Source organism: Wolffia australiana, chromosome 6 (assembly GCF_029677425.1).
Source record: "Wolffia australiana isolate 7733 chromosome 6, ASM2967742v1".
Classification (NCBI taxonomy): Eukaryota; Viridiplantae; Streptophyta; class Magnoliopsida; order Alismatales; family Araceae; genus Wolffia; species Wolffia australiana.
Window position 1 is genome coordinate 2,003,134 of NC_135840.1, and position 14,989 is coordinate 2,018,122.

The following is a 14,989-nucleotide window of genomic DNA, read 5'->3' on the forward strand; positions in this document are numbered from 1 at the left end:
CCAATAAAAAAAAGAGATGTTTTTTTTGCAATAAATGCAGCATGGGGATTGAGGCTCGAAGATTCAAAATAATAGATTTTCTCTCTTTTTGGCCAACAATTGTGGCTGCACCGACGTGTGAGTGACACATTGCACCGCTGCAGCGTACGTTTAATGATTAGCGTCAGCCAATCATTAACCTAAACTGCTGTGGCATAATGATTATCGATGCCATAATGGCATTTAAAGATAATGATTTTACTTTTATTTTTTCTACCGTAGGGTGACTTGGCCCAATAAAAAAAAAGAGATGTTTTTTTTTGAAATAAATGCAGCATGGGGATTGAGGCTCGAAGATTCAAAATAATAGATTTTCTCTCTTTTTGGCCAACAATTGTGGCTGCACCGACGTGTGAGTGACACATTGCACCACGCGTACACGTTTAGGTTAATGATTGGCGTCAGCCAATCATTAACCTAAACTGCTGTGGCATAACGATTATCGATGCCATAATGGCATTTAAAGATAATGATTTTACTTTTATTTTTTCTACCGTAGGGTGACTTGGCCCAATAAAAAAAAGAGATGTTTTTTTGCAATAAATGCAGCATGGGGATTGAGGCTCGAAGATTCAAAATAATAGATTTTCTCTCTTTTTGGCCAACAATTGTGGCTGCACCGACGTGTGAGTGACACATTGCGCCATGTGTGCACGTTTAGGTTAATGATTGGCGTCAGAAATCACACGATCACACGATCGAATTCGGAGTTTAAAAACTGATGAAAATCTGGTGGTGCAGCTCCGACCCTTATCAAGGGCGGGAGTACTGTCTTCCCCCACTGCGATGATGCCTAAGCACTGAAATCAATATCCGAATTCGCGTTGCGAGGATACACTCGAGAAAGGGAGAGAAGAAGTAGAAAATCCCAAACCAAATCTAATTCTGGCGACGGTGGGAACTTCTCGAGAAAATACTGAGTGGGGAACACTTCGACACCAAAGAGTTCAGGCGTACCTCGGCACCGTGGTGCGTGAAGAGGATGCGGGAAATTCTGATCGTGACGAGGCTGGGTGAGTCCGGGCGTTGAGAGGCCCACTTGATGACAAGATCTGGACATTCTGGGCATTGAACGGCCCTGGTAGTGAGTAGTTGTCGTTATTGCAGAGTCAAGCATAGGCAAATACCCGCGCGCGCGAAGCGCGCGTAGGGTGCGCGGAGCCTCGGCGCGCGTGCGGAGTGCGCGGTGGGCGCGCAGCGCACTCGGAGTGCGCGTAGCGCGCACGGCTTGAAGCGTCAGATGGCGTCGATGACGACCGACGTTGGGGCACAAGCGCGCGCGGCGCTGACCGGCAGCCTGGGGCGCTCTAGGCGGCGGCCTAGGGATGGCCTTGAGCGGCCCTCGAAGGGCAGCCTTGGGCGGCCCTACGTGGGCGGCCAGGGGCGGCCCTGAGGCAGCCCTAGATGGCTACTCTGGGCAGCCTTGGGCGGGCCTGCGTGGGCAGTCTGAGGCGGCCCTGGACGGCCTTGATGGGTGGCCGTGGGCGGCCCTGCGTGGGCGGCCTCGGGCAGCCCTGGGCGGGCCTTGATGGGCGGCTCTGGGCGGCCTTGGGCAGCCCTTCATGGGCGGCCTGCGGCAACCCTGGGCGGGCCTTGATGGGCGGCTCTAGGCGGCCTTGGGCAGCCCTGTGTGGGCGGCCTGAGGCGACCCTGGGCGGACCTTGATGGGCGGCTCTGGGCGGCCTTGGGCAGCCCTGCGTGGGCGGCCTGAGGCGACCGTGGGCGGACCTTGACGGGCAACCTTGGATGTTCTAGGGTAACCCAGGAGGGTGAAGGAGAGAGAAAGAGAGAGAGGGAGAGAGAGGAGGGAGGGAGAGAGAGAAGGGACGAAGAGGGTGGAGGAGATGATCGGGTGGATGGCCGGCACCGACGACGATGGCGGCGGCGGAGGCGGCACTAGGGTAAGAAGAAGGATAGGGGAGGCTGGGCAGTCCTCCAAGAAGAGTTAAACAAAAACTCGATTCTTGAATTATGACTGCCTAAGTGTTTCTTGAAAACAATGGCCTATATATAGGCCTTGGAGGAAAGAGGAAAAGACAAGAAATTAGAGACGAGAAACTAAAGACGTGCGCCGTGTCACGCCAAAGGGCAGTTGTGGATCTACCTCTGGCATCGTGTCATGACGCGCGTAGGGACATTCGCTGGTGGAGACGTGCTTGTCGACGGTTGCAGCGTGTTGACTTTGGTGTTGACTTCAGTTGACCGTGGCGGGTTGACTTCGGTTGAATTTGCCGTTTTTTTCATAGCAAGCGTGTTGACTCCGTTTGACCGTGGCGACGCGTTCGACGGTGATGTGTTGGCATCCTCGCCATCAAAATCCTTACATCTTATTACTAGAAAAAACATTTCCTATCTCACTAAACATCTATCATTATTATATCCACTTCCTATTTTACATATAGCTTATTATGAACTTAATAAGTAACTTCTTATCTCCTATCAATTGTATTTTACTATTCTATCTTATTAACCTTGTTTATTTCTTCCACTACCTATATTAACATCACCTATAACTACAAATTCATTTCAAATCTCTTACTCTAATTACGTAGTTTAGAATATGAGCTTAATCAATAAAATTTACAAACCTATGCTCGTTAATAATTTAGTTAGCTAGTGACATGGGTTGTCTCCACAGGGAACGAATGTTAGGGAAGGAAATTCTCTTGATTGGGTGAAGTCGAGGATATTAGGATTATGTGGAGCGTACAAGTTAGTGAATAGGGAGAGATAGTGTTTATGATAGAGTTAGGAGTCAAATTAGGGTTTCAGAAATTAGGTTGTATGATGAATAAGGTTGGATATATGAAAAGGGATCTGGACGATGCCGTGGTAGGTAGTGGATACGGTGAATGATGTAGTGGTATTGAGAGGGGATTATGAGTGGAGTAAGGAGAAACGAATGTTGGCTTAAATGGAAAAGATAGAGGTACGTGATGAGATCATGATGGTGCAAGAGGGGGTGTGAAATGGGTAAGAGTGGATAATACTAGACGAAGATAGAGTGGATGAGGATGGTAATGGATGAAGATGATGACGAAGGTGGTGGATGAAGAAGATGATTAACTTACTAAATGTCTTGGAGTTGGTTCAATGTAAAAAACATCTTTAAGCTTAGATAACTATATTCCACAGGATCCCGACATCTTCCTGCTGCAGATCAACCTCCCCACTTCTCTAATGAACCTCTTCAAGCACTAGAGACACCGAGAAGCACTTGATGAACCTTCAAAACATCACTTTCTTTCAATCAACCTCTCTTGGAGGAAGTGAGCTTAAAGATGTTTTTTACATAGATCAGGGGCTCAATTTATAATGGATGGACAGAGGACCAAAAGACAAAGCTTCCCTTCAAATTTCAGCTCGATCCAAGTTCTAGATCGTTGAATATCATGCCTGAAAGTTGGATTTAATTTATCACCGATTTAATTTAAATATTTCTCTCTCTTCATCCTCGTCAGCGCTGTCGCCTCGTTTGGTTTGGGTTTTGTCTCATCTGGCATTATTTATTATGATTGGCTGGGATTCCTCCTTGTCATCGATGATCAACGGCTCTTGTCATGCCATGTTTCATCTTGGAGAAAAAGACAAAAAGACAAAAGGAATTGAAAAGTTTAAATAATTGAAAGACATGTGACATGGTGGCATTTCTGCGCACGCCACATTAATACCCTTTTCATTTAAGCAAATGAGGGTATGACACGTGTGTGCCACGTACATACGTGCACGCCACGGGTACACATGGTGCCATGTGTCGCGTGACACAAGTGCAGTAGCTACTTTCGACCATTCCAAGGAGAGAGAAGGGGAAAAAGAAATAATAATTTAACTGGCTCTGCTTCGGTCCCCTGAATGCATTAATTACAAAAAATAATGCCTTTTTCTGATTGGTCCACGTCACCTACGTAGTAAGAGTTAAAAAAGGGATTTTGTAAGCCATTAAATGCAATTATGGCATTGCACAAGTGTCAACTAATCATTATCTCTAGCTATCATCATTCGACAAATCAAATGGTGACAAGTTGCGTCACGAAATAAAGTATTAGAAATAAGTTCTAAAATATATATTTAATAAATAAAGGCCCAAAAATACAAATATATATATTTTTACTTAGAAAAGCCATATCTTTCTGAATTTAATGTTGAAAAATTCCAGAAAATTCAGATTTTGACTGTGAAAATTATATTCTTTCAGAATCAATCATTAGAAATATCTGAAAAAATACATTAGATGCTGAAAATTCATAATGTCAATATAAAAATAAGTTTAGTCATTTTAAGCTTGATTGCACACACATATAGTTATTTACATGATTATTTTAGGTTAAGACCATATTTACATGTTTAATGCAAATAAACATGTAAATATGGTCATATTAAGCTAGTAAAAATGCATTCTATCAGTATATGTGGTCTAAGGACCACTTAAACAACTGTGACATGAATCAAACTAATTCAAAGTTTTATATAGTTCCATTTCAAGATTCGTATGGATCAATTCAATAAACTCCATCTTCAAAACACCAATGGCTACGGGAGTGGCCATACTCATCATATGGGTGAGACTAGATAGTGTTATTGTAGTTGGATACTTTGATGTCCTTCATGACTATCCTTTGAATAGGAATATTTGGAACACATGATTGAAGACAAGGTCATCTATGCATTATGATCTCATTACAATTTGTTAAGTTGGATCATGTATTCATGGACTTCATTATAAGCTTCAGATGTGCACTAAAATGAATACATTTTACTAATGAACATGTGAAGAGATATAGAATGTGTTATTACCTTGTCAACCACATATTTTCTATCATGGTCAATATGGAATTATTAACCGTTGGTATAAGAGGATATGGCTTAAGGAAGATGATGTGATGAAGTCGTCGGCCTAGAAAGTAGAATATTAAAGAAGAGTTCACCAAGAATTTCTAAATACATCTATATTAACTCAGAGGATTAATTAGTATGTGAGAATCGATCATACCCTAAGTCATCGTAGGAGCCTTGAGTGGGTAGACTGTGCGTACAAGTTAACTGATGGCAAAAGGGTTCCATGAGAGAGATATTATGCTCCTTTATATTCTAGAGATCAAGGTCTAGCTTGGAACCTCACAGACTGGAAACTTATCCAATCAAAGGGATCATATTAGTTTGTGATTAGTTAACCTATTTTCTATTATAGATTATTAAGTAGATTTGACTGCATGTTATTGTGACACTGAAGTTATTAACTAGATGATACATGCACCTATGTCACACATGAATGATCTTTTGAACAACAAAATATATACTAAAGGTTTTTACACAAATAGGAGGAAATAGGGGGAAAGGCCCTGAATGAAATTTACCTAGATAGGATTTTTAGGTTCTCACTCCTCATCTCCCTACTCACCTTGGATCCTCTCCCCTCGCGATGTAATGGGAATGATGTAGCGGTGATGGTGGAGCGATAGTAGATATCCTCAATATGGAGGAGGATATTTGATATGAGGGGGAGAAGCGGATATGTCTAGAGGCAAGAAACATGAATATCTCAAAACACCTCACTCAAGGAATCAATAAATCATAGATCCAATCTGTGCCAACATGATTTGATCTTAGTATTTCAAAAATCAGTTCTATTTTCATTACTATTCTTCTGATGCATGAATGGTATAAGTTTCACCTTAATCATAGCCCCATAATTCAACCACTAGTACTCTAGAAAGGTACATTTACCCCTGGGTATGCTCTCTTGTGAAATTCTATTTTCTGAAAATGGTTGAAATTATAATTATTGACTCACCTTGAAGAGGTTAACTTAGGACATCAATTTCAGAAAAAAATGGTTCATTATCACAACAGAAGCCTCAAAACCGACAGTGTAGAAATATCTTTGACAATAAGATAACTACATAAAAATCATGGATAGGTAGGGGAGTTGATCAGTAGATGAATTCAGAAAGTGCCCATTCTTAAAGATTTATTGAGGCCTTTTTATTTTATTTGAGATAATTGTTTAAAATTTGGTCCAAGCATGTCAGATTTTCCTGTGTTTCTTTAGTCATATCATATATCCAGTGGATACATATTTAAGATCCAAATTATTGTATGTGATGCCCAGCTCTCCATGGAAATTTATACATCGGTAAGTCCTATATGCTTTATATCCATATTCAATTTTTCAAGCCAAATAAGAGTCTCAAGAAAAGGCATACATAAGTTTTCTCCTTGAGCACTTCCCATTTCTTCATAGTCTTCATCATATGGAATCTTTGCCCCTAATTCTGATGCACAGATGGCTACGAATATTTGTTGATGAGAAGTGGAGCAAGACGAGTGATGTAGATTTTAATATTGCTATTGGTGGCTTAGATGGAGGCAAATATGTGCCGATGAGGGGACAAATCAGAGGATGAATATGTGAGAGTGAAAAAAAAAGAAGAACACACTAACCTCATCATCACATCCCCAATGGGTCAAGTGGGGCTTTCTCTTCATGAGTCTCTCCATCCTTCAATCTTGGAATTCAAAAAAGGGCCTAAAGAGATTTTGAATGAGAAAATCACTCCGTTAATTATAAATAGGAACACAATCCAAGGGAATTTTTTTACGAGGATGTAAGGTCTTCATAGATCTATGATGGTTGATGGATACTTGAAGTAAAGATTTAAATACCCTCAAAATTTCAGCTTTCAATCTCCTACATCATTAGACATCTTCATTTGAAGTAGAAGCAATCTTAGTTGCCTTTTTTTCTCTCCCTTCCTTGACCCATGTGGCAGATTGCTAAGATGGACCAAAATTTTAGGAAGACCAGCAAATTCAAAAGAACCTTTGAATATTAAAATAAATTCTTAATCATATAAAATGACTCATAAATTATTTTTAATAACTTTCATTAAAACACCATAAATAGGGAAAAACCATAAGTTCATTGTATAATATAATAAACCCCTAAAAAATTAAATATTATGACTCATAAAATTGTTTTTTAAAAATTTAATGTTAGTACGTTCTACTAAAATACCATAAACTCAGGAATAATTAGAATTGCATTATAAAAATTATAATAAACCCCTACGAGTATTTATATAATTATAACACATATTTTCTAACTTATAATCAATGGTGGTATTTCATTCATATACTTCACTATTTGTTCCATCTCCATCAACTATCACACAACATAGTGAAACCATCATCTGACATATTTCATTAGAGTTAATTAGTATTTCGTAATAAAAAATCCACTGAAACCCCAATTTGTTTTATAAGTTTTAAATATTTTAGGTGAAATAGGAAAATTATTTTCTCATCATTATATGATTAAATTTAAATATTTAATTTTATTATACTAAATTTAATTATTGAAAAATAAACACATCCTAAAAAAATTAAATTTAAAATTCACTTATTCAATAATTTCTCCATGCGGATTCATCCCTTTCTAACTCATTGCTTCTAAGGAAATTACAACATCTACTTCATAAAATCATAAGCTTTAAACGACATTGTATAACACCAATTTATGGTTTGTCAGTCTATGAGGGCATGTAGTTATAGTAAATTAAGCAGGATGGGCGTCCATGGGTTAGATAATTTAATGGAGCAATCAGGGGAGTCTGGGCTACAAATTAGCCCATTTATTTATCCCTTTATTGCCTCGTATAATAAGTAAAAAAACTCAAATGGAGCCCTCAACATGTGAGAAAAGTGGGTGAAAATGGCACCGAATGATATGAGAAAACCATGAAGTGGTAATTTTTCCATTTATATAAATCCTAATTCACCTATATTTTCCTATAATTTAGGGATGAGCTCTAGTAGTGGCTATCCAATGGATTAAGTGTCAGATTAGGGGGCTGTTTTTTTTGTGCATCATTAAGTGTCGGACATATGAAATACCTTGTGGGGAACTTTTTTCACCCTTGACTTGCTTCCTGGGAGAACTTCTTCAAGACATTCAATTGCCGAGCCTGTAGAAATACCCACACAACTAGAAGGTTGCTGGGTCTCCTCTTATTCTTCACCACTTCTTCTTGAAGATCTTGTCAATCTTCTCACCATCAAGGAGGGATTGTGGAGTGTGAAGAAAACAGAGAAAGAAGAAAGGAGGGGGGCCAGATCTGACTGTCATGTGCACATAAAATGGATGCCCCCTTATTTATACTTCATAAAAATCCTTATTTATGCTTCTAATATCCTCTCAATCGTATGCATGTGACCCTTTAGGCCCATATGCTGTTCAAGAAAAAACTTTGAAGGAACGGTAACATTTATTGACCAAACTTATTAATTAACAATATCAACATATGAATGAATTAATTATGGTTTAATTTAACCCCAATTGATATTTTCATTTTCCAGTCCTTGGGGTGCCAAACTACACCCCACACTCTAAAATATACAAAGCATTGATTGAACTCTCTCATGGAACTATTATTGTCATCGATTACAATACATATATAATTCCTCATCCATACAAGACTCCGAAATGACTTAGAGTTTAGTAAATCATCAAATTGTAATCCGTTTGATGTTTAGGTATAGTACCATTTAGGGATTTATACTGATTAAATAAGTGAACTCTTTCTTTAAAGGCCACCCACCATCTATCTTCAGCATCCCCATGCTAAAGGCCAAAGGATCGGTCATGCTTATCATATTTGTTTTATATCATGATAGTTTTACATCTTTTTTTAGTAGAGATCGAATAGGAATTTACAAGACACATGCAATTACTAGTGATTAATACATTATGATATCATCATAATCTAATAACTCATTACATGTACTTGGGACCTCATTCTGAATATCACATGAGAGTAAAAATGAACAAATATTTATTTTAATGAACTTAAACATAACATGGTTGTGTGATTGGCTTGACGACCATATAATGTGCATTTAGCATTACTCTATTGCCTCGAACTACTTATATATATTATCACTTGAAACAATCTCTAAAGTAGTTTTAATGACAATGGCAAATTTAAAGTTTCAAATTTGTTTACAAATTACTAGTGATCAGTAAGGTGTTGTAGGCAATCTATGAGGGCTGATTTTAAACTTTTACTTGTTAACGGGGAAGAGGAGTGTTTGAACTAAAGAAAGAAGCCAATAGAACATGACAAGATACGACATGCAAAATAGGATGGAACATCATTCTGGTCCTTCATCACATAAGAGTTAGGAGTGTTCTTCTGTCCCCATCTGTGGGAAAAAATAGGCGAAGAAATAGACTTATGCAGGAACAAATGCTACATAACAAAGTATGCATTCTTTTTCCCATTCCATGATTAGGATTGATAACTAATGATAGTAAGGAGAAGGATACATGGCTGATTGTCCTCTATCCATGAGCCGTAGGTTAAAATTACTTTTAATGGCGACATTAGAAAATGTAAAAAATCATTACAGACTGCTAATATATTTTTGGAAACTTATTCAATCTCCAGGGGTTGATTCAATTTCTTACTTGCTTTAGAGGAAGAGGAGGAAGCCAAAGTTAGACAATCTCCAAGGGTTGACTTTAAATTTCTATTTTGCTACGCAATAAGAGGAAGAAACCAAAGTTAGAAAATATTTAATGATTGACTTTAAACTTTTTTCTTGATATACATGAAGAGGAAGAAGCTACAATTTGCAAAAACACGGTGCCGGTTACTTCCAACCTTGCGGCTATGCCCATAGACCAATCCAACCATGCCTTGGATGCCATCCAGGGGGGTTTTATATATAAAGTGGATTGTTTATCACCCTTTTAGGCATGGAGCAAGCATAAATATCCCAATTACACTCGGATCCCACTCATCCACGCCCATGTGCAGGAAAGAGAAAAGATACATAAGTGATACCTACCAAGTGCTCTGAAAAGGTCGCTGGTGCCGGCGTGTCTCCGGATCCCCCCACGGTGCTGATGATGCATGAAGTGTGTGGAGCTCTCCCTGCCGTCAACAAATGTCGTCGATGAGGTGCGTGGCGGGGACATCAATAAAGTGGGAGAGCGAGCGCTCAGCCTCTCGCACTTCATGCAAGACGTCAACCATGGGGGAAAATCTCCAAGAGATGTATGCGTGCCACCAGGAGTATGGGGAGCTCGCATAGTAGAGTCAATGTGTTGAGTGCAGTCCAACCTGCCATCCGCAGATGTCAGTGTTAAGGTGCTCGGCAAATTGGACGATCAAGCAAGAGGGTGAGTTCTCCCGTCATCATCCCTCTATGCAATCTACCACTCTCGCGGCCTCTCCTTTGATAGTGTGCGACGCATGCGAAGAGCCGACAAGCCAAGGCGTTCCACATGTAAGCATCCACAAGCTGTCTGAGGGAGTTCTTGCTAAGAAAAGAAAAATGAGGTAGGGGTACGTGTGTATACCGCGTGGTTGGCAAGAGCTTCCGTTGTTTGATTTCCCTCACATAGGTGGTGACAAATACTAGGTGTGCGACGGCAGCACTGCATGATGTCTTGCCAGACCCGCTGAAGCTGCCACTGGGAGCATTTACATGCACGAAGCATGTCAACTAATACCTGTGAGTCTGATTCTATGACGATATTGTGAAGGTTTTCATACCTCGTAGAGGAGTAAACCATCATCCGTCAGGATTCTTTCTCAATTTGGCCAATAAGGCATCAAAATAATGATGGCAAGCCCGCCCGAGAAAGATAGGGCATCCGAGATAATCGAAAAGGAGGCATCCTCAAGAGTATCGAGTATACTGTTGGATAATCTGAGAGTACTTTATAGTGGTGGAAGGACCAACCATAAAGCTACTCTTTGAGCCATTGACGAGCAGGCCAAAAGCTCACTTGTATGTAGTGAGGACACTCATAATTTCCAACATAAGTGAGGATTTTGTAAGTACATTGAGGAAAAGGATGGCATCATCTGGAAATAGTGAGTGCGAGAGGATCGGGCATCCCCTTTTTGTAAAATATGGTCGGATGAGGCCTTGAGCAATCGTTCGTGTGAGCGATTGGCTAAAGATCTCCTCCATCAATATGAAAAGGGTGGGTGAGATAGGATCACCTTGCCGTAGACTTCTCGTAGCCGTGAAGAAGCCAATGGAGTTTCCGTCCACCAGGAGAGAGAAGTGGTTCTCTCTAATGCAGGCATCGACGAGATCGATGACTGCATCGGTGAACCCAAAACGACGTAACACCTGGGTAAGAAAATTCCACTCAACTTGATGAAAAGCCTTTTCCATACCCAATTTGATGATGACATTCGAACCTCGAATATGAGTGTTTAAGGATTCGACTAACTCATGAACTAGCAAGATACTGTCATGGATCTGTCAACCCTTCACTAGGCTTTCTTGAGATAAGTCTATCAAGGAAGGTCCCTAGTTAATTTGTAATGATCTTAGATGCAACTTTATAGCATACATTACAAAGACTGATAGGGCAAAAGTCCTTAAATGAAACTGGGTTTTCCACTTTTGGGATAAGCGCCAAGAAAGTGGATTTCCAATTTCATGGTAGAACTTTGCGTATAAATACCTCTTTGATAGCAAGCACCAAGTCTATGCCTACAATATCCCAAAATGCTAAATAGAATTCCACTGAGAATCCATCTGGTCCTAGAGCCTTGTTCCTACCCAAGGAAAAGACTACCTCCTTGATCTCCGCTCGCATAGGAAGGGCTGTGAGTAGTGTGTTCTCCTAGTCGATCACCAAATGGGGAATGGAGGCAAGTAGGTCCTCACTCACGACAGTTAGCTGTGAGGAAGGAACGAGCTATAATATGCAACGCCTACACTCGCTAGTTGGATGGGGTCCTGATTATACATTCCTAATAGTGTTGTATAATTAGGACATGCTCTGTGGCGAATCGAGGCGCGAAAGAAACGTGTATTTCTATCACCTTCTCGCAGCCATTGGATACGTGATATCTGGAGATAGAAAATCTCCTGTCGTTGCATAGCATCCTGAAGCTGCTCGCTAAGCATAGTCTTACGCTCTCTCGTGTCGTCTGTCCAACATCTTGTAGTTGTCGCTCAATAGCAGCTAGCTCCCTCATGAGTGTTTCGACTGGTGCATGCACGTCTTCGACTATATGTCGATTCCACCATTTCAGGTGGAACTTGAGGTTCCTCAGTCTATAACTGAAGTTCTCGAGAGACGAATTAAAGACCGTTCCATGCTAGTGACTATACATAAAACCTTGAAAGGCTTCATGCTCTAGCCACGTAGCCTGGAATCGAAGGGAGGGCGATGGACACGAGTAGTAGAGTTCGAAAGGAGTAAAAGTGGTGTGGTCCGAGCAGTAACATGGAAGTATCTCGATGGTAAGGGTGTAGTGCATCAATGCAGTGATGTTACAAAAATAGCGGTCGAGCCGCTCGTACATACGCGCATCTTCCTGGCGCTCATTGCACCATGTCCACTTCTCACCTATAGTGGGAGGCTCCACGAGGGAAGCCTGGTGAATAAAGTCGTTGAATGCTTGCATAGATCGTGCCCTAGGCGGGCGGCCTCCCTAGTGCTCACTGACTGCCCGTATGCAGTTGAAGTCCCCCGCTATAAACCAAGGGAGATGAACAAGTCTTAGATGGGTCTTGATATGTAAGGTGAGTTCTTTCCAAAGTGCTTCTGCACTAAATGTCTATGCAAGGCATAGAGGACCGTGAGCGTGTATGGCTTCGGGGAGTATGGTACTGCAAAAGTGATGTACTGCGTCCCTTTAGCAAGAAATTCCAACAAATAATCTCATTTCCAAAACCTCTAGAGCTTATTTGAGGAATGACAATAAACATGATCCATTCTAAGTTTCCTCGTAATAGAATAAGATTGATCCGATGTAATCATCGACTGAATAAGCCCAACTATCCCTACGTTGTGCTTATGAATCAGGACAACAAGGTGTGACTGGGTTAGAGGGCTGCCTATCCCTATACAATTCCAAATGAGACTTGGAATCATGAGGCTAACCGCTCGTGTGATGCACCTTTAATCGGATGTTATATATACGATGAGTATGGGGGGCATCCGAATGATGTCCTAAAGGGGGAAAGGTATCCATGTCTGAATCCTCAAAAAGAGAGGCATCATACTTCTCTCCCGTGGAAGTGTGACCACTAGTGCCTCCTCTAGTATCTTCAAAACTAGTGAGTAAAACTTGACGTCAGTCAAGCATTCCTCCCGCTCAAATGGGATATGTGATGGATGGAGGTCGAGTAGGGAGGTGAGTATATCGAGTGGGGGAGGGGGGGCATGTGGCTAGGAGAGGATGGTGGGATGGGGTTTTGAAAGAGTGGAGGAGATGGAGGGGATGAAGGTGGAGCTGAGGGTAATGTAGGGGAGGGGTGGGGAGGTGTAGGTCGAGGTGAATGGGAAGATGTAGGCCGAGGGGGTGACGAGGGGTGGGAGGAGATACGGAGGGGCGATGAGGGATGGGGGGTTGTTGGTTGAGGGGATGGTGAGGGATGGGAAGATGCAAGCCGAGGGGATGATGTGGGACAGGGGGGTGTAGGGCCACAGGTGCTAGGGATACTGGATCGACTCTACCCGACCTCCACGTAGTCTCTCGTGTCGGGTCCTTCTAGTGCATCCAGAAGGGCAAAAGCATTTAAGGTAAGTTCGAGTGCACTTACCTCTTTACCTTTTCCCGATCGGTTGCTAATATAAGGGGCATCCTTAGCTCGGGGTAGAGTTCGCCCGTCCTGATATCTGTTTGATATCCGGTATCGGACAAGTGATATCCGATATCCGAAAAAAATGGGACGGTTCCGGATATTGGATATCAGATATTGTGCAATATCCGTCTAGCAGGGGTTAGACAGATATCGGTACCGGATATCGAGGGGTGAGGACGAATACGGTATCGTATACCGGATATTGGTTTTCCGATATCCGGATTTCAGAGACGGATACTGGATGCCAGATACCGGTTTTCGATATCCGGATCTCGGTTCCGATATCCGGTATTAGGTATCGACCGATAAAAATAAACCACTTTTCACATTATACATGTTCGTTTCAATCGCATTGTTCGGTTTTGATTTATGTTCAATGCCCGTTAATATATAGTGTGCAATTTTTTTTTTCTTCCATATGGGATAAGAGGATTCAAAGTTAATGTAAACTGTGAATCCCGTTATCCCACATGGGAGATTTTAAAAACATTTTCATGTATATATTGAATGAGGCCCCTAAATTATTTAGTATTAAAATAATATCTATATCTATTATCGCTTCTTTTAAGAGCGTTCTAAATAAAAATTAATATATTAATCAATTAGTACGCTGTCCAATAAATAGAAAGAAAAATTTCTATATCTTTCCATATGGGATAAAGGGATTCCGAGTTTAACACAAAACCCGAATCCTTCTATCCCATATGGAAAAAATTAAAAATCGAGAACTGAATGTAAGAGTTGAGATCTACTATCTTACATAAAGCTCTTTCAGTTCACCCGTGCCTACGTACGTAATGCGGGATGTCTTGATAATTAAATTACTTTGATTTATAATTCGATGCGGACATCGGTTTTCGATATTCGCATCCGATATCCGATACCGGCATCTATCCCCTTGAGACGGAGACGGATGCCAAATCGGGACGGATATCGGTATCGAATATCGGTAGTGTAGCAACCGATATCCGAAATCGATATCCGATATCCGGATATCGAAAAAACCGGATATCAGAAATTGCCTTTCTGGTATCCGGTACAGCATCCGTCCCGATACCGGCATCCGGTACCGGTATCACGACGGGCAAACACTAGCTCGGGGTAGTGATTGGGGACACTTCTCAGTACCCTTCTTCACCCACTGTGAAGCTGTAGGGGAAGGCTTAGCCAATACAGGCTTAGCCGACATAGAATCCCGAGGTAGGGGAGGGAACACACTAGTCGTACCCTACAGTGCGAGTATGGGGCGTGTAGCTAGTGGCGGTCTCTGGTTAGGGCGATGCCCTTGAGTGGTGGATTTCACCTCTACTATGTAGTCATTGTAAGG